The sequence below is a fragment of the Phalangium opilio genome, unplaced genomic scaffold, assembly GCF_054372755.1.
Source record: "Phalangium opilio isolate 3A_F unplaced genomic scaffold, DU_Popi_V2 ptg000055l_1, whole genome shotgun sequence".
Taxonomy (NCBI): domain Eukaryota; kingdom Metazoa; phylum Arthropoda; class Arachnida; order Opiliones; family Phalangiidae; genus Phalangium; species Phalangium opilio.
In genome coordinates, this window is record NW_028324174.1 from 2,367,196 (window position 1) to 2,395,100 (window position 27,905).

Genomic DNA, 27,905 nt, shown 5'->3' on the forward strand with positions numbered 1-27,905 from the left:
CTCGCAGACCGAGACCGGCAGAAACCTTACCAAAATACCAGCCCAAAAAACCGCCTTCCGCCCAACCATTTTTTTCCCGCTACATAGATCAAAAACAAGCCCAATTTGGGCGGGAAACCGCCCAACTGGCAGCTCTGTGAATGAATATGATGAAAGGATTATTTGAGTTATATCCCCCTAAATTTACTACCCCCGTTTTTACCTTCCCCCCTCAAATTCCTTAATATACGAAGTAAAAGTAAACAGTATTAAAAAAGGGTGACACATTTATTTTTTAAAAATACAAAAGAGATTACAAAGAGTATTTTCTAACAAAAGAATAAAGTTAATCTTTACGGGCGCGCTTCAACAATGTATTTCTTCCGTGTTTTCTTGGGGTTTTTCAGGTGTTTTATCTTCGGTCTTGATTTTTATATTTTTATTATCTATGCAGTTAGCCCTTTAAGCAGAGTTAACTTCTTAAAACAAAGGTAACTAAATTTGTGTTGTATAAAATTTATTTTGGAGTACAGGCCATAGTTTATCATTCTTTATGACTCTCATAATAAGATAGTTCTTGATTTATTCTAAATTAACTTCTTCTATCTCCAAAAGAAAGTTGATATTAACTATCATTAAATTTAGTGTAAGGCATTAAGCTATTTTTCAATTTAAAATGCTAAGTCAAATACTTTTGAGATGTTTGGTTTTGAAATTAAAAGTAATTACCAATTCAATTGATCATTTTCCTTTATCTCTTTGTTTTTTCTTCGTTGACATCGAAAGGTTTGTTTGTATTTGTAGCGTATTTTCCATGGACATCAATGCTGAATTGTATGTTTTTCGTTCGGCAAGCGGCTCTTGTAGAGTTTCCCATGCTGGAAACGTTCCTTTATATGATAGACCTTATACATTGTCAGGCAGAGAATAAAACCTTGCATTACTTAAAGATCTTAGATCAGTGGCCTCTCTCTCGTTCGCACTCCAATGGTATACGAAGGTATTTACTACCCTCCCCCCCCGCAACCAATTTTTCGAGATGTTTACACCCAATATACCCCCCCCCCCATCTGTGACGTATGCAATATCTTTGAAAATATTCTTATTTTAATTAAAGAGGACCATTATAAAAATGTACATTATACAAACTAACAATTACGAAAACCGTTGTCCTTTATGATCTATTATTATGTATGCCAATAAGAAATCCATATTTAAACGCAATAAACTTAACTTTAATTTTTAAAATTTTACACTATTAGCATAAAATTTATACTGTCCTCGTTCTGGTATACGAAATCAGCGTATAAAAGGCTCTTTTCCAATGCGCACGGACGATGACGGGCTAACGTGTTTCTTTGGTGGTCATAGAGACAGGTGACACGTGTCTCACCTTCTATATCCATGGCCTTTGGACAATCCACGTCATTCAAATTTATGACTTCTTTATTTAAAATATTAAAAAGAAAGAAACATTTTTGATTGCCCTTGCAATATATACGGTCTGCGAACCGGGTATCTAACATGAGACAGCGACGAAGATTATGATAAGGCGTTTCTCCTCGTCCAAATGAGATTCCGTGTAAATTTCTGGTGATGTAGCTATTGAGTCGTTGTGTAGACGAAGGAAGCGTAGATTGACTATAAGTATGTAAAAATGGCCATGACACTATTCCTGGAAGTTTAGTAACAGTAGCACAACTTAGTTCTTTAACTATCAGATAGCCTGCGAGGTTGCATTTTTCGTCCTTCCCGTGTAGATACTCAAAGTCAACTACTACAGATTTCATGTTAACTAGAAGATAGTTTCCGAAATGATGATTCTCCAAATGGTTGGAGTGCGGTTTATATACTTTTCAAAGTCCTTTCACTCAGTATATTAGCTATAGAATATACATCACATGACTTAGGGGGTGGCATGCTGAAACACGTATGACAATAGCTCTTAAGAGGTCCAATCGTTCCCCCCTCCCATATTGACAGTCGGTATAACAAAAGAACTGTGTTTTCGACAGAAGATTAAAAATGCAGAGACAACCATCTCTTTTTAATGTCAGGCGGTCAAACATTCTCCACAAAAGGTATATTGACAGATGTCTTAAAAGGGGATGTAAAGGTAAATAATGAGCCATGGGCTAAATTTATTAGACAGATAATTATAGTTTTGTTGAACCTATGTACCCTTAAAGCATTAACGTCTAAAGTACCAAGAATGCGTACGAGATCTTAGATAAATCCCACAAATACTATGTAATATAATAAGGAACATATAGTCATTTATAAAATGAATTTCAGTTATAATAAAATACTAAAATATTTTTAATCTTTTTTTTAAAAACTTTTAATTAAAATTTTTAGTTTTCTTCTTAACTTAATTTTAAACTTTTTTTTAATTTTTTTTTAACAAAATACTTTTCGAACATTTCTATGGAGATTTTTGAAAATTTTTTAAGTATTTTCGTGAGGAAAAAATGAGGCGCAAGGTCAAGTGTGTTATCCCTCCCTCCGAAGAAGAAGGGATAACCGACTTCAACTTGAAGTCGACTTGACCTTACGCACCATTTTTTCCTCACGAAAATACTTATTAGATTTTCAAAAATCTGTTATGTCAGTTTTTGAAACCTTAGCTAAATCTAGTATACATGATTGTAATACAATACACAATACAATAAGAAACGTTGAAATGCCTATTTTTTCTCACTGCTGAATGGTTTGACTGTAGGCGTATTCTTATGTTAAAGTTTTTGAAACGTTAACTAAAAACTAGTATACACAATATCACAAAGAAACGTTTGAAGATTTATCTAAGATCTCGTACGCATTCTTGGTACTTTAGACGTTAATGCTTTAAGGGTACATAGGTTCAACAAAACTATAATTATCTGTCTAATAAATTTAGCCAAGGGCTCATTATTTACCTTTACATCCCCTTTTAAGACATCTGTCAATATACCTTTTGTGGAGAATGTTTGACCGCCTGACATTAAAAAGAGATGGTTGTCTCTGCATTTTTAATCTTCTGTCGAAAACACAGTTCTTTTGTTATACCGACTGTCAATTTGGGAGGGGGGAACGATTGGACCTCTTAAGAGCTATTGTCATACGTGTTTCAGCATGCCACCCCCTCCGTCGTGTGATTTATATTCTATAGCTAATATACTGAGTGAAAGGACTTTGAAAAGTATATAAACCGCACTCCAACCATTTGGAGAATCATCATTTCGGAAACTATCTTCTAGTTAACATGAAATCTGTTGTAGTTGACTTTGAGTATCTACACGGGAAGGACGAAAAATACAACCTCGCAGGCGATCTGATAGTTAGAGAACTAAATTGTGCTACTGTTACTAAACTTCCAGGAATAGTGTCATGGCCATTTTTACATACTTATAGTCAATCTACGCTTCCTTCGTCTACACAACGACTCAATGGCTACATCACCCGAAATTTACACGGAATCTCATTTGGACGAGGAGAAACGCCTTATCATAATCTTCGTCGCTGTCTCATGTTAGATACCCGGTTCGCAGACCGTATATATTGCAAGGGCAATCAAAAATGTTTCTTTCTTTTCAATATTTTAAATAAAGAAGTCATAAATTTGAATGACGTGGATTGTCCAAAGGCCATGGATATAGAAGGTGAGACACGTGTCACCTGTCTCTATGACCACCAAAGAAACACGTTAGCCCGTCATCGTCCGTGCGCATTGGAAAAGAGCCTTTTATACGCTGATTTCGAGGACAGTATAAATTTTATGCTAATAGTGTAAAATTTTAAAAATTAAAGTTAAGTTTATTGCGTTTAAATATGGATTTCTTATTGGCATACATATTAATAGATCATAAAGGACAACGGTTTTCGTAATTGTTAGTTTGTATAATGTACATTTTTATAATGGTCTTCTTTAATTAAAATAAGAATATTTTCAAAGATACATACGTCACAGATGGGGGGGTATATATTGGGTGTAAACATCTCAAAAAATTGGTTTGCGGGGGGGGGGTAGTAAATACCTTCGTATAACGGGTAGATACTACAATAGCTTCAGTACCTTTCTCAGTACCATGGACTGCGAGCGAGAGAGAGGCCACTGATCTAAGATCTCTAAGTAATGCAAGGTTTTATTCTCTGCCTGACAATGTATAAGGTCTATCATATAAAGGAACGTTTCCAGCATGGGAAACTCTACAAGAGCCGCTTGCCGAACGAAAAACATACAATTCAGCATTGATGTCCATGGAAAATACGCTGAACCAGCAAACAAACCTTTCGATGTCAACGAAGAAAAAACAAAGAGATAAAGGAAAATGATCAATTGAATTGGTAATTACTTTTAATTTCAAAACCAAACATCTCAAAAGTATTTGACTTAGCATTTTAAATTGAAAAATAGCTTAATGCCTTACACTAAATTTAATGATAGTTAATATCAACTTTCTTTTGGAGATAGAAGAAGTTAATTTAGAATAAATCAAGTACTATCTTATTATGAGAGTCATAAAGAATGATAAACTATGGCCTGTACTCCAAAATAAATTTTATACAACACAAATTTAGTTACCTTTGTTTTAAGAAGTTAACTCTGCTTAAAGGGCTAACTGCATAGATAATAAAAATATAAAAATCAAGACCGAAGATAAAACACCTGAAAAACCCCAAGAAAACACGGAAGAAATACATTGTTGAAGCGCGCCCGTAAAGATTAACTTTATTCTTTTGTTAGAAAATACTCTTTGTAATCTCTTTTGTATTTTTAAAAAATAAATGTGTCACCCTTTTTTAATACTGTTTACTTTTACTTCGTATATTAAGGAATTTGAGGGGGGAAGGTAAAAACGGGGGTAGTAAATTTAGGGGGATATAACTCAAATAATCCTTTCATCATATTCATTCACAGAGTTGCCAGTTGGGCGGTTTCCCGCCCAAATTGGGCTTGTTTTTGATCTATGTAGCGGGAAAAAAATGGTTGGGCGGAAGGCGGTTTTTTGGGCTGGTATTTTGGTAAGGTTTCTGCCGGTCTCGGTCTGCGAGTCGGCGGTTACGGGTAAGCGCAGTGATTCAGTGAAGGGAGGAGGGGTTCGGCCGGCCACTCGGAACTCGTGAGATTCATTCTGTTCTGTGCCACTTTAGCTACCTTCCCCCATTCATCTAACACGCAGTGCCTCTAGGCCCTAGGCTCCTAGCCCCTAGTAGCGGACTGGATTGAAAACTCTAGGCGGGAAATTCGCGAATGGTAGACTGGCATTTTAAAAACGGGGAGCGCTACAATTATAAAATTAAAAAAATATATATAAAATGCACTTTTAGCATTAGAGGGTTTACGAAGTTAATTTAGGGATTCTACTAGTCGAAATGTCTAAAATCTAATAAAAAATGAACACATTTTTAAGCTAAGAGATATTTGAAAAATGAAAACGAAGTTAATACCGTTTTCTCTGGACAGTGTATCAGGGAAACTACTGTAACTAAACAAGTTTATGATATTACTGTCTATTAAATATGTTTATATTGTAAGTTAATAACCTGGCTTATTGTTAAAAAGACTTTCTTTATTGGGCGGAAATTGGGCGGTTTTTTGCAAAAACAAAATTTTTGTTTGGGCGGTAATTTGGGCTGCTTTCCGCTTGGGTTGGGCGGGATCTGCAAAACTTATCTGGCAACTCTGTTCATTCCGAGGGGGAAACCACTTGTGAAATCAGGTGTACAAAATTTTTGAAATCACAATTGAAGTCCATAAATTGTTTTTGAAGTCTCTATAAATCGCAAAGTTTAGTTGAAATCTCGGAAGTCTTAGGAAGTCCCTAGAGAATCCCTTGAAGTCATGCGAAGTCCCTTGGAAATCGCTTGAAGTCATGCGAAGTCCCTTGGAAATCGCTTGAAGTCAGTCGAAGTCTCTCGGAAGTCTCTTGAAGTCATACGAAATCCCTTTGAAATCTCTTGAAGTCTCTCTGAAGTGAAGAGAAGTCATACGAAGTCTCTTGGAAATCTCTTGAAGTCTCTTGGAAATCTCTTGAAGTCTCTTGGAAATCTCTTGAAGTCTCTTGGAAATCTCTTGAAGTCTCTTGGAAATCTCTTGAAGTCTCTTGGAAATCTCTTGAAGTCTCTTGGAAATCTCTTGAAGTCTCTCGGAAATCTCTTGAAGTCTCTTAGAAGTCATACGAAGTCCGTTGGTAATCTCTTGAAGTCAAATGAAGTGGTAGAAAAATCCCTTGAAGTGTATTGAAATTCCGTCTTTCATAAGTGGAAATTTCCTTTTCTTCAAATTTTATTTTCAATAGTCTTGATCAGGGCCGGAAATAAGCACAGGACAATAAATTTTGGAAGTTTTGATAGCTTGACTATGGAGATGTGATACTATTTCTGCACACTACAGTGGACAATGTCCTATAAATTTTCCAGTCAAACAGGGGGGGGGGCTGGTCTTGATCCCTCAATTTTCGGCCGTCTTCGGAGGTGCAATGCTACCAGACTCTTGTGCCAGACACTTCCCCAGAATTTTTTCCTTTTTGGACTTATTGTCGGCTGCTAATCATTCCGTTTTCAAAGAATATTCGTAAAAACGATATATTTTTGTTTGTGGCGAAGTTTAATTGGCTTAATTTAAACTACTATTTAACTAAATTGGGAACCTTCGAAATACAGCATACAAGCAGCCAATTTAAAAATTGTGTCTTCTAGTTCTCTGAACTATGAATTCGAGTATGAATCAGACGATAATCAGTTTCAAAAACCTGAGGGGTCGGACGTTTTGGAAAAAGTGTACGCGATTTCGAAATCCAATTTGATTTCTTCGGATTTCGTTTGATTTCGTCGGAATTCAATTGATTTCGTCGGATTTTGTTTGATTTCAAAATTCGATAAAATCCAACGGATTTTGCAATTTTTCCCGTGATTTCCTCGGATTTTTTCCATGATTTCGGCAGATTTTGGGATATTTCAATTGATTTCGTTGGATTTTGTGATTTCTTTTGAGTTTGGATTTCGTGAATTTTGTAATGGATTTCGCGATTTCGTTACTGATTTTGTGATTTCTTTGTTGATTTTGTGGTATCTTTACTGATTTTGTGATTTCTCTACTGATTTTGTGATTTCTTTACTGTTTTGTTATTTCTTTATTGATTTCGGATTTTTTATGAGATTTTTTAAGTTGGATTTCGCGGGTAGCGTACGGGATTTCATGAATGGCCGACCCCTTGCAAAAACTACTGGCCAAGCGCTCACTGGCGTGATTGAGTTAGCTATGCCACGACAAAAACTTCTTTCCGTAAATAGCGGCCGATCCGTGATCATATTTTCCCGCGTGAAACGTCGCAGAATTCTTGAGACATAAGCGACGATCAAATGGATCTGTATACTATCCGGGCTTGTATCTGCGCCATATAATCAAGAAGGAATTTACTATAAGAAGGCCTAACAAGTTGGGAAACCAAAATAAACCTCTCCGAGCCGAGACGAATTTTCTTTCTAAACACAGCCAATGAGAAAAACCGGAAATACATAGTTCATATTGGCGAAATATTGTCAAGGTCTTTAGCAAAGGCTTAAGCGTTTGACAATTTCCTTTGTATCCTCAATAATTCTAATGAAGACCTAAAATGTACCACTGAAGGGTGTATTTAACTTTCGGCTCACTCTGAACCGTTAATTAACACCTCCTATAAGAGGAGGCGAAACTAGGTCATTTCTAGTGTAAATCTAGAATATCTTATTTCACAGACCCAATCGTTTCAATACTTGTGGATAGATGAAAAGATAACATCCATATTATCTAATGAATATTAAAAATGCGTTTACACTATATAAAAATGTAGTAAAGCTGAATTAAAAAGTAAACACCAAATTTAAATGTTAATATCAAAAGATGTTCTTGGAATATTAAGATGAAACAGAGCTTTATAGCTACACAACTACTAAAAGAATCGTAATGCCGAAAAATATTTAAAATATTTCCATTTAATATTCTGCAAAAAGGAAATGTTATCGTTTTGTAAGAGATCTTATCATCCTACTCGCTTTATATTAACTTTGATATGCGTGTAGTGTTTCGATTCGGATGCAATCTTCATTACTCGTTCTATATAAACTCTCACTTGTGTCATTACATAGAAATAAGTTTATCTTAAATAATTAATTAAATATAAATGATATTAATTATTTTAATCGCCAGTAAATAGCTTTAAAAATAGTTAAATCGTTTAAAATAAATTTGTTCCTATTATCTTTCGAAACTCTGCTAATAATGACGTTTAAAGTGAAGGGTACCCCTCTTGCCCGCTTCCTTCAAATTTTGGGGTATATATACGATTCGTTTCCATTATAATAATAGATAAAAACGCATTCGCGTGAACCTTTGGTGGAAGCCCTACCATTGGGAGGCTAGACGTTTCTCGTAACCCTAGCTGATCGCCGCGTATATCTTAAAACCAAACGATAACGATGGAGAAGAAGCCGGAATGGACAAAGACCCGAAGATGGTGGTGCATAGAAGCTGGTGTCAATGTGGGATTGACGAAGAACAGAAGATGGAGGTGCTTACGGGCCAGCAAGTGCAGGCTAGTGTCCATGTGGGATGGACAAAGACTAGCAGATTGTGGTCCTTAGAAACCAGTTAGTAAAGACTGGTGTTGGCAGATGAATGGGCAAATTTCCGTGAACCGTGAACGCGTTCCGGAAATGGGTTATTTGTTTGCTCCGATTTGTAAACTGCGAACGCGGTCACGTGAGGTCTGACAGACAGACAGACACACAGACAGACAGACAGACACACACACACACAGACAGACACACAGACACACAGACACACAGACAGACACGTCCAGTGCAATACCTCTCCGTGACGTCATCGTCACTCGGAGAGGTAAAAAGGCGTCCGGTGCGCGCTTGATAGTCGACAATCCCCCCTCATGGGTGGGGGGAGCCTGGAAAAGAAGGCGGGACTTAATATTTTATCTTACTCTATGTTTTCCACCATCTATCTCTTTTACCTTCTCGTTAAGCCTTGGTTTGGTTTTTGGAACTCACGAAATCATAAGTATAGTACACTTGATTCGATTTAGAAACAATTATAGAAGGAACGATTTTCACGTAGAGACAAGTATTCAAAATCCATTAAGTTAGGTTCAAAACCTTTAACTAACTTGTTAATGGCAATTAAAAACCATTCCCTAACCGTTTCAGCACCGCTGGCAGCCTCCATTTTCTGCTTACTTTGCTAGACGTTTTCTTTCTCTATTCGGAATACGTCAATCGCGTCTGTATGACCTATCCCCGCGGAATCCAATAGGAAAGCGCAGAGCAATGAGGGACATGAAAGGGGTGGGGCTTACTTGTCCACTAACACCGGCGTAAGAGTAGAAGCGTAAAATCTAGTGACTTAGGCATTCTTATAGTAAATTAATTCTTGATATAATTCTGCATAGATAATTGCTTTCGGTTGCTCTGCACCTTAGTACTTAATAGCGAAGTACATATATATATATTTTAATTATTACAATTTAATGAAGTCTTGAGAAAAAAATAGAAATCGGCTTTAGTCTATAAATTCTATTGAAGTCAGTTGAAGTCTTTAAATTATGTTGAAGTCACTAGAAGTCTTTAAATTATGTTGAAGTCACTAGAAGTCTTTACAAATTCTATTGAAGTCACTTGAAGTCTATAAAATGTAATGAAGTCACTTGAAGTCTATAAAATGTAATGAAGTCACTTGAAGTCTCTAAATTATATTGAAGTCACTTGAAGTCTTCATAAATTGTATTGAAGTCACTTGAAGTCTTTATAAATTGTAATGAAGTCACTTGAAGTCTTTATAAATTATATTGAAGTCCCTTGAAATCTTTATAAATTTTATTGAAGTCATCTGAAATCAAATACAGTTAGTGAAGTCTTTGAAGTCGAATGAAGTCTTTGATAGTTCAATTGAAGTCATTTGAAATCTGAAATCAGGTGTACAAAAATTTTCTTAGTGGTTTCCCCCTCGGTTCATTCAGCATCATGAACTCCGAGCTGCAAAGATGTAGAGAAATTTACTGTAAAATAACGAGAGAAAAAAACAGAATATCGCATTCGAACTTTAGATCTCGTAACATCAAGATGGATCCTGAATCACTTCGCTGGAATTTGGACGAACTAGCTGTAAATAAGCCTTGCCCCTTAACTGGGATTTTACTAGCCTGGAAACCGACCGATAATCCTTACGAAGAACATTTAAAACATTTCCCTAAGTGTAAAACATAGTCTTCATTCTTGTCTTATTTACTTTATATTATGATCTTTATCTCTAATCCTACGTACACCGAATGTATTACAGCAAACTTACATACCATTGTAAAGAATACGAAAGGGGTTACCTTCCTTTTTACGAAAGGAAAAAAGTATTGAACTCCGTCCTTTCACACCTGCCGTAAGTATAACTAGCAAATTTAATTACTTGCAAAACTTAATGACGTAAGTAAAATTTTAAAAATAAATATTCAGATTTTTATCTTCTTTACGAAGATTGAAGAAATTATTGTAGAATAAATCAAACACTCAATCAAATGGTTTTTACTTTATTCATCTGCCGAAAATCAGGTTAATTTTAATTCCATGAAAATACTGTAAGGTGTAAACAATCAGGACAAACCAGAAATAAACTCAGTACAAGCACCCATTGCATGGTCCCCCAAATACGCCGCCTACCTAATCACGCGCATTACGGACATATCAAATATATTTTAGTGTGTAAAATTATATATATATTTGTATAGATTTTTGCCATTAATATTATAAATATGTTAATTATAATTAGTTTTATTTCAATAAGAAAAAAATTTGCCACTTATAATTTTTTACTTTATATTATGGTCTTCAATATAAACGTACAAACCTACAAAATCATCCTTTGTTATAGTAGAGAGAAAGTAAAAACTCGTCTCCCCGCTTTTAAAGTAGCCGCCACCTTTCTATGCCATCAGGGTAAACAAAATCCAAATGCTGTCCATGTACCCTATGGTCCCAAAATACGCCGCCATCGTAATCACACTTTAATTACAATAAATCTAACTAAAACATATCAGGTCGTTGTCGATAAAGTCCGAATTTTCCCCTATTATGCCACCCCCTACGGATATGTTAAATAAATTTCAATTTGTAAAATTGTATTGTTTTTCATACAATATATGTTTTTTAATGTTTTTTGTTTATGTTACTCGTAATTAGTTTTATTACAATTAGAATTAAATTGTATATAATGTGAAATGGACATGGAAACCGACCGATAATCCTTACGATGAACATTTAAAACATTTCCCTAAATGAAACTTTATCAGAGGTGGGCCTACTAAAAACATACCCTTTACCATTGATGAAACAGAGACGTACACCATAAATATAAAAATCAAGACCGAAGAAAAAACACCTGAAAAACCCCAAGAAAACACGGAAGAAATACATTGTATTAGTCAAAACTAAAGATCTCGAAAGATTAGTTTTGGAACTCAACGTTAGAAAACAACTTAGCGCCTTGTATATTAAAGCAAAACTTAATGCCTTACGTAAGATTTAAAAATAATATTAAAATAAAGACGTGTCCCACTGCATTTGCGTCTACTTTGATGGAACTTTCTCCCCTCGATTAAAGAATTTGTTAAGAGAAATTCTAGAAAATGGTCCTTTAACAAAAGAAGACTTCAAAACTTGTCAAGTTCGACATGCGGACTATATTGTATTATGTATATAATACAAAGAACAAAAAGAAAGAGCGACAAATCATTCATGAGACAGTTTGGACGAGATTGCTTGAAAAATGACGTCATTGTTTCAAACATGTTGAAGCGCGCCCGTAAAGATTAACTTTATTCTTTTGTTAGAAAATACTCTTTGTAATCTCTTTTGTATTTTTAAAAAATAAATGTGTCACCCTTTTTTAATACTGTTTACTTTTACTTCGTATATTAAGGAATTTGAGGGGGGAAGGTAAAAAAGGGGGTAGTAAATTTAGGGGGATATAACTCAAATAATCCTTTCATCATATTCATTCAGCATCATGAACTCCGAGCTGCAAAGATGTAGAGAAATTTACTGTAAAATAACGAGAGAAAAAAACAGAATATCGCATTCGAACTTTAGATCTCGTAACATCAAGATGGATCCTGAATCACTTCGCTGGAATTTGGACGAACTAGCTGTAAATAAGCCTTGCCCCTTAACTGGGATTTTACTAGCCTGGAAACCGACCGATAATCCTTACGAAGAACATTTAAAACATTTCCCTAAGTGTAATTTTATCCGAGGTGGGCCTACTAAAAACATACCCTTTACCATTGATGAAACAGAGACGTACACCAAAAATATAAAAGTCAAGACTGAAGAAAAAAACGTCTGAAAAACCTGAAGAAAACACGGAAGAAACTTATCATACCTTTAAAGTCAAAACTAAAGATCTCGAAAGATTAGTTTTGGAACTCTACGTTAGAAAACAACTTAACGCTTTGTATATCAAAGAAAGGCTTAATGACTTACGTAAGATTTAAAAATAATATTAAAATTTATCATCTTACTTACGAAGATAGAAGGAATTATTTTAGAATAAATCAAATGCATTTTAAAATGATAATTGAAAAAATATCTTTAATATTAGAACCTATACTTTTAAAGAAAATAAAATAACTTTTTACTTTATATTATGGTCTTTATTCCTACAAAACCATCTTTTGTTATAAGCCTATACAGTCAATCAATCAAATATTGACAGGTAAAGAGAGGAGATCGAAAAAACCCGACTCCTCCCCCTTAGTGGCCGCCATCTTGAATCACCGTATACTGGCTGCATATTCTCTACGACGCTAGAAAAGATACTTTTCCTTATAGTCGACTATTCAATTCCCAGGTGAACTTCTAAATTTAATTAAATGAAGAAATTTTTATCGAGGCCGGGTCACGATTTGAACCCTGGCCCAACCGCCCACAATGCAAGCATGCTATCCAAATAGCCAAGAAGGTTTCATATGAAACCCGAGATTTTTTCGTTAAGCGAAGAAATCGGTGAAGAAATGGAGAGAATCCAGTTCTTCGATACCATAAGTATATGGAGCAGTATATGGTATAAGTTTACATTCGGTTTCATAAGTATATGGTACAAGTTTACATTCAGTATGTGGTACAAGTTTACATTCGGTATCATTAGTATATGTTATAAGTTTACATTCGGTTTCATAAGTATATGGTACAAGTTTACATTCAGTATGTGGTACAAGTTTACATTCGGTATCATTAGTATATGGTATAAGTTTACATTCGGCATCATAAGTATATGGTATAAGTTTACATTCGGCATCATAAGTATATGGTATAAGTTTACATTCGGCATCATAAGTATATGGTATAAGTTTACATTCGGTATCATAAGTAGATTTTACATTCAGTATCATAAGTATATGGTATAAGTTTATATTCGGTACAATCGGTATCATAAGTAGATTTTACATTCAGTATCATAAGTATATGGTATAAGTTTATATTCGGTACAATCGGTATCATAAGTATATGGTATAAGTTTACATTCGGTACATTCGGTATTATAAGTATATGGTATAAGTTTACATTCGGCATCATAAGTATATGGTATAAGTTTACATTCGGTACATTCGGTATTATAAGTATATGGTAGAAGTTTACATCCCCTATTTTAACATTCAAAGAAATCGAGGGAAATTTTGAAAGCAAAAGCAAGTATTTACTGACGATCTTTTTAGAATGGTCTTAAGGTACCGGGATATTACAATTATTGGGTGTTTTACCGAATTCTTTCTCATTCAAACTCTTCTGACCATAAGTTCATGTTAGAAATTTATAAGAAGCGATAAGTGTGCATCGGCATAAGTCTATGTTGTAAACTCATTGAGGGGATAATCAATAAAACTATCTGTTTTTCGATTCGCCGGAATATTACAATTACGGCATAAGTAAATTTATACGGGTAATAATTCTATCACTGTTTAGGGTAGGGAATCGAGGGGCTATTCACTCTGATTTTATGCAGGGTAAATTATTTAAGCTATTCACTCATTAATGTAAGGTATAGAGGGGTTATCCACTCATTAGGGTAGGGTATAGAGGGGCTATTCACTCGTACGATGTGGCTATTATTACGAGCCCTTGGGTCGCCTTGTTTTTCTTAGTTTTTGGGGGGGTCCTTTTTGAAGAAAGAGTTAACAAAACCCAGGGGGTTCCCCCTTTTAGGCGCGCATCTCTCTAGCTTGTATGGAAAAATACCGCGTTTTTATTTAGCCATCTTTTCACTCTCCAATTCCACGTGTACTACCTCTACTCAAATTTACAACAACACCTGTTTTTTTTAAACATGAACTTTGATACTTAAAATAGTACGAAAATATCCAATTATATTTAATGAACAAAATAACAAAATAAGCACAAATTGAATATACCGCAATTACAATTCCATACAATAAAATGGCAACTCAAAGTTCTAAATAGGTCAAATTAAATTGATCACAATTAACCAAATACATAATTAAAGTTTTCATAGAAGGAGAGGAAGACAACGAAGAAGTTACAAAGTCAGAAAAGCTGAAAGCTGAGAACGAAATTTCTAATGCAGAAAAAAGGAGATTAGAAAAAGATGCAAAGAGTAAGGGATATAAAAATTACATAAAGATTAGTGAAGTCAAATAATAATTTGAAGTCTAATAACATTTAAAATTTTACAAAGAGTTTGGAGAAAAGGCAAGCGATCATGGATGAGCGAAAATCAAAGACCAATAATGAAATGCAAACTACGACGAAACTACTAGAAAGTCTCAATGAATCCCAAAATGATATCTTCAAGCAAATGTCTGCTACGCTAACTCAACTTGTGGGGGCAGCGGAAAATGTGTCAAAAGAACAAAAAAATATAGCCAATCAGTTAAAGGAAATGGCTAATCAACAAAAAGAACTTTTAATGAATGGAAAAGAAAGGAACAAAATAGAAATGATAAAACTCGCTGCTGTAAGGCAAAACAATACATTGTTACTATCCATAATGGAACAACTAATTAAGAAGCAAACATAATTTCGTAAAACGCTTTTAATAAAACATACAATTGTTGTCTTAACTTTCTTTCCGGAAATATTTTTTTAAAAACCTTAGTTTGTGAATCGCCTACGAATAATTTGATTTCTTGTTTGTTGCCCAGCCAATTTCCATTTATCAACCGGGTTAGCCGATGGTGCTGCGACAACCTCCCATGGTTCATTATCTATCCAAATTTTATCATCGGCACCGTATTCTCCTGATTCTAGCGGTTCAAGTTCGTTGAAATCATCAGGCACACCTCTCAAGATACAGATGTTATGAAGCTCTACACAAGCTGTTATGATTTTCGTAGCTTTTTGGGGAGAATAGTGGAGCACTCTATCTTTTAGCAAACATCTGAATCTTGGTTTTAAAACACCGTTACATCTTTCTATAACACTGCGAGAAGACTGCTAGCGTTGAGAAAATCTTTCTTCTGGAGAGTCTTTTACTAGCTTTGAAATCGGAGTTATCAGCCATGGCAATAACAGGTAGCCGCTATCTCCTATCAATTAAATATATTATTATATATATATTAAATCCCGGATTAAGTGTTTAGTGGGGATTTTAAAATTCTATGTAAAGATAAATCACATACCAACTGCACATTGATGGAGTGGTACCCTTTCTTGTTAACGTATAAATACTCCCTATTTAACCCATTTACATTTACTGGGGGTACTATTGCAACGTGTGTGCACTCTATTGCCCGATTACTCCAGGAAAACGGGTCTTTTCCATAAACCTGAAAACCAAAACATTACTTCTTTATGCAATGTGAAGGTAAGGCGAAACGTTACCTCATTTTATAGACATTCTCTCAATTTCATTTATTGGGAAAATGATCGTCTTTTCAGCCAACGAACCTATAATTACGTTGGTAACACAATTTATTACTCGAGAGACAGTTGACTGGCTAACTTCTAAGAATAAATCTTGACCAACACACAATTGGTATGACTCTACGGCGTAGAAGCGCAAAGCAATCAAAATTTAAAAGTAAAATTGTTAAAAAGAACTATTTAATTTGTAAAAAATAAGTGGAAACCAACCTTGCAGTCCACAGGAAAATTGGTGGCTCTTTGCCCTGACAAAGGCCCACGAAGCTCTTCGCAAAGTTCTATAACCACCGATTTTTCGAGACGATATAAACGTCGAAAATTTACTTAAGAAAGTTCAAGGCTTTGGACTTATCTCAAAGTACTCGCTGTCGTCGCAAATCTCTTCTTCCTTCTATTCTTAACGCGAGGTTAATCATTTCTAGGCGAGCTAGGTTTATCGCGGCCATTTTTTCCCCTTTATGTTGTCTTTCGTGCAGGATAACGATGCGCGATCGTGATTGGAGGAAAATGATAACGAAGAGGTTTTCGTCCGCTACTACCCTGTCGAAATAGATTTCGATATCTATCTCGGATTACGATTTCGAATCGACAGACATTTATCGAAAACGACCTTATAGAACACCATTTTGGCATTTTTCGAAATCTTGTATCGAAATCGAAATGTTTTCGATCGAAATTTCCATTTCGAAGCTTAGAAAATCGGGTCCCTGGAGGAATTATTACAAATAGCTCTTGCTGATTCTGATGGGACTTTCCCTATTTAATTGGTGTGAAACCAGTTGATCACGCGAGAATTTTAAGAGACAAGTTAGTCTTTCTAATTTTAATTATAAAAGTTGTTCTTATCTATCTCTATAAATATGTTATCATACAATTTTTGTTAAGCCTTGGTACCTTGCACACTTTATTGCGCTAGCGTCATTTTTAAAACACCGATGACCGGAGAAAGGCGTTCAGCAAAGCCATGACGACAGAGCTCTCAGGTAAACGTTTTCCAAAATCCGCTGTCCTTTTTTGGTGAGCTCTGCTGAACGCAGCCCAGATCAGAGTAAGGTTTGATCATAATCGGATTGTAGCTTAAAGTTTTCATGCATTTACTTTCAGTGCGTGTAGTGTTGTATTAGAGATAATATCCTGTACATGTTACTTTTTATTGTTTTATTTTTTATATCGATATGTTTAATGTTTTTTATGTTCTCATGTAGTCTATAAAACCAGTTGAATTCTTGTTTGATTACGCAGTATGTTTCCGGCATTTAGTTGAATAAAGTTGAATCAGTTTTAGTTTAAACTTAGTGGTTAATTAGTTTGGCATGACCCAGTAACAACAACAGGTTATAGGCCCAGTACGCTCCCACCGCGCATTAGAAATAGGTTAGAAGTCGTGAGTTAGCCAGTACGTGTCAAGATCAATTTCAAGGATGACTGGAAGTCACCAAGTACGGATTGAAACACTGACGAAAGAAAATTACGATACCTGGAGGATGCAAAGTAGAAGCTTTACTTAACAAGAACGACTTATGGGAATATGTCGAAGGGAAAATCACTAGACCAACCCTTATACCGGGAGCGGAAGGAAACTCTTAGTTGGTTAAAGACTGGGATAGGAATGACCGGAAAGCGAAATCGGATTTGATTCTGGCTATCAGTCGGTCAGAACTGAAACAAGTGAAAAATTGCGTCACTTCTCGGGACGTGTGGACAAAACTTGAATCTATATATCAATCAAGAGGACCGGCTTGCAAGGCAACTCTGCTGAATAAGCTTACCCTGAAGAAAATGCAAGAGGGTGAAAATGTCCAGGAACATATGAAGGAGTTTTTCGAAACTGTGGACAAGCTGGCGGATATGCAACTGGTAATTAACCAAGAATTACTCGCCATAATGCTGTTATATAGTTTGCCGGAATCATTCGAGAATTTTCGGTGTGCTATTGAAACCCGAGACACATTGCCAGATCCTGAAGCCCTAAAGGTTAAGATTCTTGAGGAAGCGAACGCTCGAATATCAAAAACGGAGGGTCCAGTTCATAATGCGATGACAAGTAGCAACCATCAACCACGAATGAAGTCCGTAACGGGTAGAATCAGAAGCCCGCGAGAAGGTAAAAGCATTTTCAAGTATAAATGTCATGGGTGCAGGAAACCAGGGCATAAGGTTGCCAACTGTCCAGAAAGAAGAAATGGATCTACTTACCGGGCTAGTACAGTAGAAGAAGCCATGATGGTAGAAAGCGAAAATGATGACCGGGACCTAGATGACTGGTGTCTGGACAGCGGAGCCACGTCTCATAAGTCCTCGAAGAAAGAAAATTTCCAATCCTATCACGAAGTTACTAAGAAACTGAACCTGGCAAATATGGGATCCACGAAAACAGCGGGCATAGGCGATATCAAAGTATCCGGAACAACTGGAATTAGCGAAAAGGTCATGCGACTGGAACGAGCTCTTCATGTACCGGATCTGCGTACAAACCTCATGTCCGTCTCGAAGATTACAGATAGGGGCCATGAAGTAATATTCAAGAAAACCAGTGCTTGCATCCGGAAATCCGACGGAGAAGTTATAGCTGTTGCGGTCCGAGTTGGAGACCTCTATTTCCTGAGAAAACCAGATGACAAGAGCCATGCAGTAAAAGTGGAAATTTCACCAAAGACCACCATCGAAGACTGGCATTTTCGTTTGGGTCACCTAAATGAAAGGACTCTAAAGGATATGTGTCGAAGAAATCTGGCATATGGGATTAATCTTAAGAAGGATGAAAATCTCGGCGTTTGTGAAATTTGCATAAAAGGGAAACAGTCGAAGATGCCTTTTCCAAAATCCGGTGAAGATCGTACCTCAGCCTTATTGGAAATAGTACATTCGGACGTATGCGGACCTATGCGAATTTCCTCATTGAGCGGAGCAAGATATTTTGTACTTTTCATTGACGACTATTCCCGGTGGAGTGAAGTAAACTTCCTAAAGCGCAAAACAGAAGTGCTGGAGGTCTTCAGAGATTTCAAGCAACGAGCAGAGTTACAAACTGGGAAGAAAATTAAAGTCCTGCAGTCTGACAACGGTTCAGAGTATTGTAATCAGAATTTCGACCAGTACTTGAGAGAGAATGGAATCACCAGAAGGCTGACAGTACCGCATACTCCTGAGCAAAATGGGGTATCTGAGAGGATGAACCGGAGTCTACTGGACACGGCAAGATGCATGCTGATTCAGTCTAACCTTGCTCCGTCTTTTTGGGCTGAGGCCATATCAACTGCGAATTATGTCCGGAACCGCTGTCCTTCTCGAAGCATAAAGGAAGAAATACCCTATTCCAGATGGACGGGAAAGAAACCATCACTTCTTCATACAAAGAGTTTTGGAGTAAAGGCGCTCATGCTAGACGAAGACGTTAAAAGGAGAAAACTCGACGCCAAAAGCAAGGAATGCATCTTCATTGGCTATTCGCTTGAATCAAAGGCTTACCGACTATGGATTCCGGCCGAGAGGAAGATTGTCCGAAGTAGAAATGTAAAATCCCTGGAGAAGTTTGATACTCAAGGCAGCTATAAAGAATTTTGTACCCCGGAAGTTTGCTCAAAGTACGACGGACTGAACCATAAAGAAATTCAACTCCCGTTCCTACGTTCATCCAATAAACGTTCGGAAACGTTAGCAGAAAACCCATACATCAACGAGGATCAAAAAGAACTCATGGTTCCAGCTCCATTAAAGATGAAGAAAGGCCCTGGAAAGCCCACGCTTCTTAAAACCGGACTCCCTGGAAGACCAAGGAAGGTTTACAAGATGATCCCAGTCAATAAAACGGAGGAACCAGAAGAGGAAGCAGAAGTGGAAGCAGAAACGGAAGAACCTGATGAATCGGCGAGGTTACTGGCTCCATCAAATCCATTAACTATGAAAGATGTTTGGCCTCTCCATACTCACGGGACTGGAAGGACGCAATTAATGCAGAATTTATCTCGCAAATCAAGTGCAACACATGGGAAATCGTTGAACGTCCAGAGCACCAAAACATTCTGGGAAACCGACTCATTTTTCGAACGAAATACAATTCACATGCCGACGTTGAACGAAGGAAGGCTCGTCTAGTTGCGAAAGGTTTTGCCCAAAGGCCCGGAATTGATTATCATGAGACCTTTGCACCTGTCGTCCGTTCAAGCTCGATCAGACTTCTAATGGCCTTATCGGTTGAAAAAGGATTATTGGTTCACCAGATGGATTTAGTCACCGCCTACCTCCATGGCGAAATTGAAGAAGAGATTTACATGGAAATCCCGGAAGGCCTTGAGGAATCTCTGCAAGACATATCGCATTCGCTCAAGGAAAGTGAGACAGTCGCCCTCACATCAAGAAAATGGATCCACGATCTAAAAACAAAAGGTTGCAAAGTGTGTCGACTCAAGAAATCCCTGTATGGTCTTAAGAAGTCTGGTCATCAGTGGTATAAGAAGCTACACCAGAAGCTGAAAGAAATTGGAATGAAACCTCTGAAAAGCGATCCATGCGTCTAGTTTTCGAGAGTGTCCAAGGAAATCATGATTATTGCTATCTATGTGGATGATCTCATTCTCTTTTCAAATGTTTTGACCTGGATGAAGGACATTAAGCTTGGATTGGGAAATTGCTTTGAAATGAAAGACATGGGTCCAATTCACTTTTGCCTGGGGATGGAGTTCCATCAAAACGTCGAAGAACACACAATTACAATCTCTCAGAAGAAATATGGAGAGTCTGTACTAGAGCGTTTTGGTATGCTGGAATCAAAGGCCATAGCAACACCCATGGATGCCAACGTGAAATTGCAGAGACCTGAATGCCCTTCTCTAGAGGAGATGAGCAGTATCCCGTATCAGTCGTTTTTTGCATCACTTATGTATTTGGCCATATCAACTCGTCCAGACATTTCATACGCCGTCAGCGCTCTCAGTCAATTCAATACAAGCTATGACGAACAACACTGGATAGCCGGAAAAAGGGTGCTAAGATACTTGAAGGGAACGATTGATCATGGACTGATTTTCAAGAGGACTGGAATGGACATCGAGGGGTTCGTCGATGCAGACTGGGGCGGTTCTGTAATGGATCGGAAATCATACACCGGATATGCCTTCAAATTCGCTGATGCGGTAGTTTCCTGGGAAGCTACAAAGCAACGCACAGTTGCCCTGTCCAGTACCGAAGCCGAGTATATGGCTCTGTCAGATGCCACCAAGGAGGCAATTTTCTTGACATCGTTTCTATATGAGATCGGAGAAGCAGTTTCCAGGATAACCCTGTACAACGACAACCAAGGTGCCCAAAAGATGGCTCGAAATCCTGTCTTCCACTCCAGGACGAAACATATAGACATCCGGCACCATTTCATTAGAGACCATCACGAGAAAGGGCAGATTGAATTGAAATACATGAAAACTGAAGATATGCCGGCGGATGTTTTCACAAAGAGTCTCTTCCGGCCGAAGCATCTATCATGCATATCGTATCTAGGAATCCATCCGATTAAACATGAACTTAAACCCTAACATATACGCAAATTAAGAGGGACTGTTGTATTAGAGATAATATCCTGTAGATGTTACTTTTTATGGTTTTATTTTTTATATCAATATGTTTAATGTTTTTTATGTTCTCATGTAGTCTATAAAACCAGTTGAATTCTTGTTTGATTACGCAGTATGTTTCCGGCATTTAGTTGAATAAAGTTGAATCAGTTTTTGTTTAAACTTAATTAGTTTGGCATGACCCAGTAACAACAACATGTAGCCACAAATAAGCTTTGGTTTTATGTAACGTTGACAGTCATGTTGACAAATTAAGAAAATAGTTTAGGTGAAACGAGAGGATAGTGTTTACACGGCAACCGTGTTGTGAATATGGCTTTGAACATAGAGGGTATACAGTTGAGGAGTAGAAAATTGGGCCTTTACAAACACGTAAAGGTAATATCCCTCCAAAGTTTTATCTCTTCATTTCCCGTTTTTTCCCCATCGGATGATTTTAATGTGTATAAGTATATCCTTATTGGATGTAAAATGTGGTCTGATATACAGTTTATTCGCTTTCCTTTGTATACTGCTTTAATATTTCATAAATGTCAACTTCAGTATTTGTTCATAAAAAAGAAACATTTCCATATCAGGGTAAATAAGTTTGTAAGTAGTCCTCCTCCAGACTCGGAGAGGTAATATTTTTGTTTTCCCAACTTGTTGGTATTACTTTCGCAACTCTGTTAACTATGTCTAAATATCATTCCCTGCCTCCATACAGCAAGGCTGACAAAATTTTGAAAGAAAAGTTATGCTTCCTAAACAGAAATCAATCAGCCAAAGAGAAAAATCCGTTACTTAATTGTACAAATTTGGGGAGATATTTCCTCATGTATTGGTATAGGTTACAGCTCCTTTTTTGACTTGGACCTAGGGTGTCTAAAATTATAAATAGAACCCGATCCGATATAAAACTTGAACTACTAAAATTAGGTATAATTTTCCATTGCATCTAGCTTAGTTTAAATTTACGTAATAGTAGCCACATCGTACCGTATACTTAACAGGCGTACAGGAAATTTGGGTGAATAGCCCTCAATTCGCCACATTTCACTGTACTTGTCGCGACTATTCTTCCCAATTCAAGGTTGTGATAAGTTGACTAATTCACGATACGGATGTTTACTAAATATTTCAGTTTATTAGTTAGAAACATTACAGCGAAATTACTCTAACTGCGCGTCAATTGTTAAGATTTAAAATTAAGTTACTCCGCTGAGATCTCTAAGATAACTGTCCTTTTTTACAAAATGGAATGGGTTTTTATACAAACATAAGTCATTTTTTACCAGAATAATCTATTAGATATCAAAGTTCAAACACGGCTTGTTTTCTAAATTAACAGTTAAGGTATTAAGTTCAGTTCAATTTAGTTCAGTTTCAGCTTGGAGGTGATCGATTAGAAGTGGCGACAGTACTAAAATGATTACCAGTATTCCTAGCCTCGTTTTATTTACTTCTGTTAAAATTAAAATGGTGGGACATGAATAAAAAACTTTAGTGATTAGTCCTCGATCAACACAATCCTTACTACAATAAATATATTTTCTTAATTTTAATTATTTGATTGAATATTTTTGAAAATGCTACTCATCTTTTCGGTAAAACATGTAAACGGTAGATGCATGACTAACATGAGAAAACTTGTCCGTTTGTTTTAAAACTAAGGAAAATATCTAGATTAACCAAGCTCGAATAACCATTTGAGTGCACGCAATAGAGAGAAATATTCCCAGATTAATCAAGCCCGAAGAATAATTTGTTTGGAAAATACTGTCGAGAATAGCGAGGACGAAAGCTAAAAATATTTTATTCAAACTTAAATGTCAGAGCAAAAATATCGACAAAGCTACAAAATTACATTCGCGAATACGTTTATTGTGACGTTATACTCATATTAAACGGCTCTACGTTTAAACTAGAGCCTTCAGTCGATTTTAGTAAAGTAAGAGAGCAGTACGCAGTTGAAGTTAAGCCGCACTTCTACGCCTCAAATTTCATGTAGAAAATATTATTCCAATAATATTATCAAAGGAGTATAGTAGTCAAGTATAGGCTCAGCTATAGTTTTCATAGCGTAACTCCATGAAGAAAGATGAATTTCTTCATGATTGCTCTTTGTGCTGTAGCTGTACCACTTCAGGAGACAACGGCTGAGAGTCATGAAAGGTTAGTGCTTCAAATGCTTTAATTTTTTATTGTTAACTACACGTCATTATTTCGTCACAGCCGCATGTATTTTAGGATAATGCATAAAAAGAAAGTCATTAAAATCACTCCAACGTAAATGTTTACTAAGTAATCGGTTCTTGAAGCATTTTTTAGTAAATCTTATCAATGCCTGATTCACAGAATAATTTCTATGGAAAAAATGCTCATGAATTTTTAGAGGTTCCAGATCTTAAAATTATATTTTAATTATCGACCATTCACGCAATGAGGGCATTAATAACTACTTTTATAGAGGCATAGTACGCCTAAAATTGGAACTACTATACCTTAGCCCTTTTCAGAATTTTAAAAAATAATAATTTCACTAGTTTACTAATTCCTGTCTTCACGTTTGTGCTTGGGACATTTACGGGTGCCAGATTATTATTGGCAGGTCGGCAACTTGAATGTGGAAGTAAGGTTTTCCAACTTATTTTTTAAATGGCTATCGGTTTTATAAAGAATCATTTGGAATAACTTCTCCTTCATATTAAACAATCATTATTTTACGTCATGCAATTGTTTGACCGAAAAACATTTGGTTCTGAATTTATAGCAAGTTTGATCTTATAAAGGGATAAGGCCGGTCCCAACTATAGAATGCCTTAATTTCCAACCACATTATCTTAAAAGGTGTTATATGTATACATATTTATTCAAGCCGGGTGTATTCTCCATAAATTTTAAGAATAAATATTAATTCATTTCTTGCAAAATTTATGTTTTACAGAATTAATGACTAACAGTAATAGGTTAAGTGCGTCTAATGTTGGAATGCAGACAGTTAAATACTATATATGAACGCTGAAAATCTATAAAATCGTTTCTTATTCCAATTTCTCAGGGTTTATTTTAATTTTAAAAAGACTATTATGATGGATTCGAGCCCTTATTGTCTAAAATCCCTTCCAAAATTATAGTGAAAAAAAGTTTTCCCGCCCAGGTTTTAAAATTTAAAGTTTATTTGACGAATTTTCACTCCCCCGTTGCTACTTGCTAACATCCGTTGCCATAGCAAATCCGTTGTCGTGGAAACGTAAACAAAATTTCCATCGGCTTATAGCTTCTCCGTGTTAGATTTAGAGAAAGAAGAATAAAGGTGGGTTTTCACCACCCAAAATTTCACGGAACCGTAAATAAAATTCCATATATTTTTTCGAAAACTTCCTCAAACCGTTTTCATCGAAACTTGCGATATGAAAGAGGGCGAGCTCCATAGTTACTGTTCATGTTGAATACGCACTCATTTATTATAACTTGATTTCCTTTCTAAAAACGTCCCATTTTACTGTATAAAAAACGATCAAGCCGAACTTCTCCAAAAATTCTTCTGGCCTATACAGTTTTTAACAATTAGCATGACAACAGAAACGCTTTCAATTGAAAAAATATGGCGGAGGAAAAAACCCTGACCAAAACACCACTGACGTGACGTCACGCATTCGTCGCTTCCTATTAGTCACCGATTTTCTCTCCTTAAAATTTGCGGAAAAATTGAAATTCCACTCTAGCCACCTAGAAAACGACTTATATGCGGTTAGTTACCTATGAAAAAGCGGGCGGGGGGGGAAAGCACAGGGATTTTCTAACGTTTAATTTTTAGTGAAAACCAGCCTTAGGGGAATCACTTTAGCCCCCTATCATGTGTGCCTACCTCTCTTTAACCTTTAGATAGGGAAAGAAAGGTTGATTAGACGCCCATAATCAAGAGCTGAGTTTTCGGGTGCTTACTAAGGTTTCCTACAATTCGGTTCAAATTGGTTTTGGACTAAAGCTGAATTTTTTCAGTTAAGATTTTCCAGAACTGAAACTAAACTGAAATTATCAGTTCGGTTCAGCCAGGAAACCGAACTGATTCGCTCGGTTTTCAGTAATAACTGAACTAAACCGAAAACCCCTTCTGAGATTATCAAGATGGAAAATACGATGTCAGAGGCCCAAAATACCCAGATTGTAACTATTAACCGTTACATTCTACATGATTTAAATATACTTATTGAATGTATCCCTAATTTTGTATCACCCCTTACACGGCGGGCCAGCGAACCAACGTCCCGAACGGCCCAGGCTTTATTAATTAAAAAAAATAAGAATAATAATAAAAAGAACTATTAACCGCTAACATTTATTACTACTACCATGTATTTTGGAATCGTGAAGTGCCATACCTTAAGAGTCATGTTTTTTCAGAAACTACTAATTATTAACATGGAGCAATTTAACTTTGACTAATTAACGAATTATGATACCCTTTTTAGTTACTAATTATTGGTATACTTTTAGTCTGTGTGTCTCTGCAGAGGGTCCCAGCTAATCACGGGACTTAAATTAATAGCTTATTGCTATGCATAATTAAATATACGCGATATAAATGATGAAATATACGCGACACTAATAATTTAACTGTACGCGACACATCTCCCAAAATATCATACAGCATGCAATAGACCTGTTCACATTAAGGGCCGCGCATGAGAAGTTGCAATGTTTGGGGGCATGAGTTATAGCGCTTCTATGGAGTTAAACGTGTAAACTAAACTACGATGGACGTATGGGAGACCTTTTGAAATTTAATATTAAAATAAAATGCCTAGTATTTAAAACCGAGATAGTACAATTAAAATCATGTTAAGAAATAAAGTGTTTAAGTTCTAATGGAAACGGTGCATTGATATTAGTAGGCCGCTATAACTCACTAAGCCTTGGCGACGGTACGGGATCGCCGCTTCATCGGCGAATAGACGGCGATGTCCGCCGATGCCGTGCCGAAAGCACTGTGTATAAATGCCCGTAAGCCCGGGCGCCCAATTTAGTGAGTAAAATTTCATTAAATGCCCTAATTTTACGTCTATCAATTGAATTTGATAAATTTCACCTCGGAAGTTCAATTAATACTTTTACAACAAGTAATACAACACTGTTTTATAAAAATAAACTCGAATGCGTAGCAAATAGGGCAAAAGGAATGGTTAAAAGTACTGAACTGCCCCCAAACATTCTTTCTACGCATGCTCACCTCTCGAAATTTTTTCCCCCTTTTCACCCCCGCTCTACCGGTGAAAAGGTCTATAATAAACGTTGCCAGTTTCCTATTGTTCTACGTATGTTTGCGGGAACGTATTGATGTCGTTTCTCGCGATAGATCAAAAGGGTACTTAACTATCTCTTCAGTTGAGTTTAAGAAATAAACCGAACCGAACTGAAAACTGATCAGTTTGGAGATGTGCAAACTGAAACTGAAATGAAGATTTCAAATCAGTTTAGTCCCTGAACTAAAACCAACAAATAACTGAACTAAACCGAAAACTGAACTGTTGAACTGAACTGTGGGAAACCTTAGTGCCTACGCTTACTGATTGAACAATGCCTATGGGATATTGATAAGATATAGATCATTGGTACTTCGGAAGACACAAAAGCGAGTGTAACCCTGCCCGCGGGCAGTTCTCATACCCAAAATAAACCAAACATTGAAACCCAACATGGTATGAAAAGTGGGAAAAGACGCAAAATTTTATGTACGTAGGTAACCTCGTATTTTAAGCTTAAGATGATACTGAGAATAAACTAAGGGGAGATTTCCGCTGTGAAGAGCGCGCGCTATTAGGGGCGCGTCAGCTCTACCGGGAGTCTTATATTATGTACGCGGGAAGCTCCTTTTTTCATTGCCGACTGACGACGGCAATGCATGTTCTAATATTAATTTTTCAAGCAGTTGTGATATAACTAAGACCATTTTTGTTCGTAATATATTGTTTTACTAATAGCTCCTTAGAAGATTGCGTCAAGTGTTGTTTATTTACTACTTTAAGAGGAATTTTAGCTTGACCATTGACGATATTGGCCAATTGATCATCACTAATAGTTTATATAATTTCAATTAAACGGTTCAAAACCTTTAGGATAAGCTTAGTTTTATAATGAGTAAAATTCGAATGTAAAATCCTAATCTTAAATTAATTTATCGTAGTTAATTAATTTATCGTAGATAATTAATTCATCGTAGGTAATTAATTTATCGTAGATAATTAATTTATCGTAGGTAATTAATTTATCGTAGACGATTAATTTATCGTAGACGATTAATTTATCGTAGACGATTAATTTATCGTGGACGATTAATTTATCGTAGACGATTAATTTATCGTAGACGATTAATTTATCGTAGACGATTAATGTATCGTAGACGATTAATTTATCGTAGTCGATTAATTTATCGTAGACGACGATGGTTAATTTATCGTAGAAGGTTAATTTATCGTAGAT

At 36.3% G+C, this 27,905-nt stretch overlaps 1 long non-coding RNA gene across 1 annotated transcript; it reads left to right on the top strand.

The window, feature by feature from the left end:
• Nucleotides 1–3,987: 3,987 nt before the first annotated feature.
• Nucleotides 3,988–10,652, top strand: LOC149668622 (uncharacterized). The gene is made up of 3 exons (XR_016367903.1): nt 3,988–4,305; nt 10,289–10,381; nt 10,456–10,652. It is a non-coding gene; the product is annotated as an uncharacterized LOC149668622 (long non-coding RNA).
• Nucleotides 10,653–27,905: the final 17,253 nt, after the last annotated feature.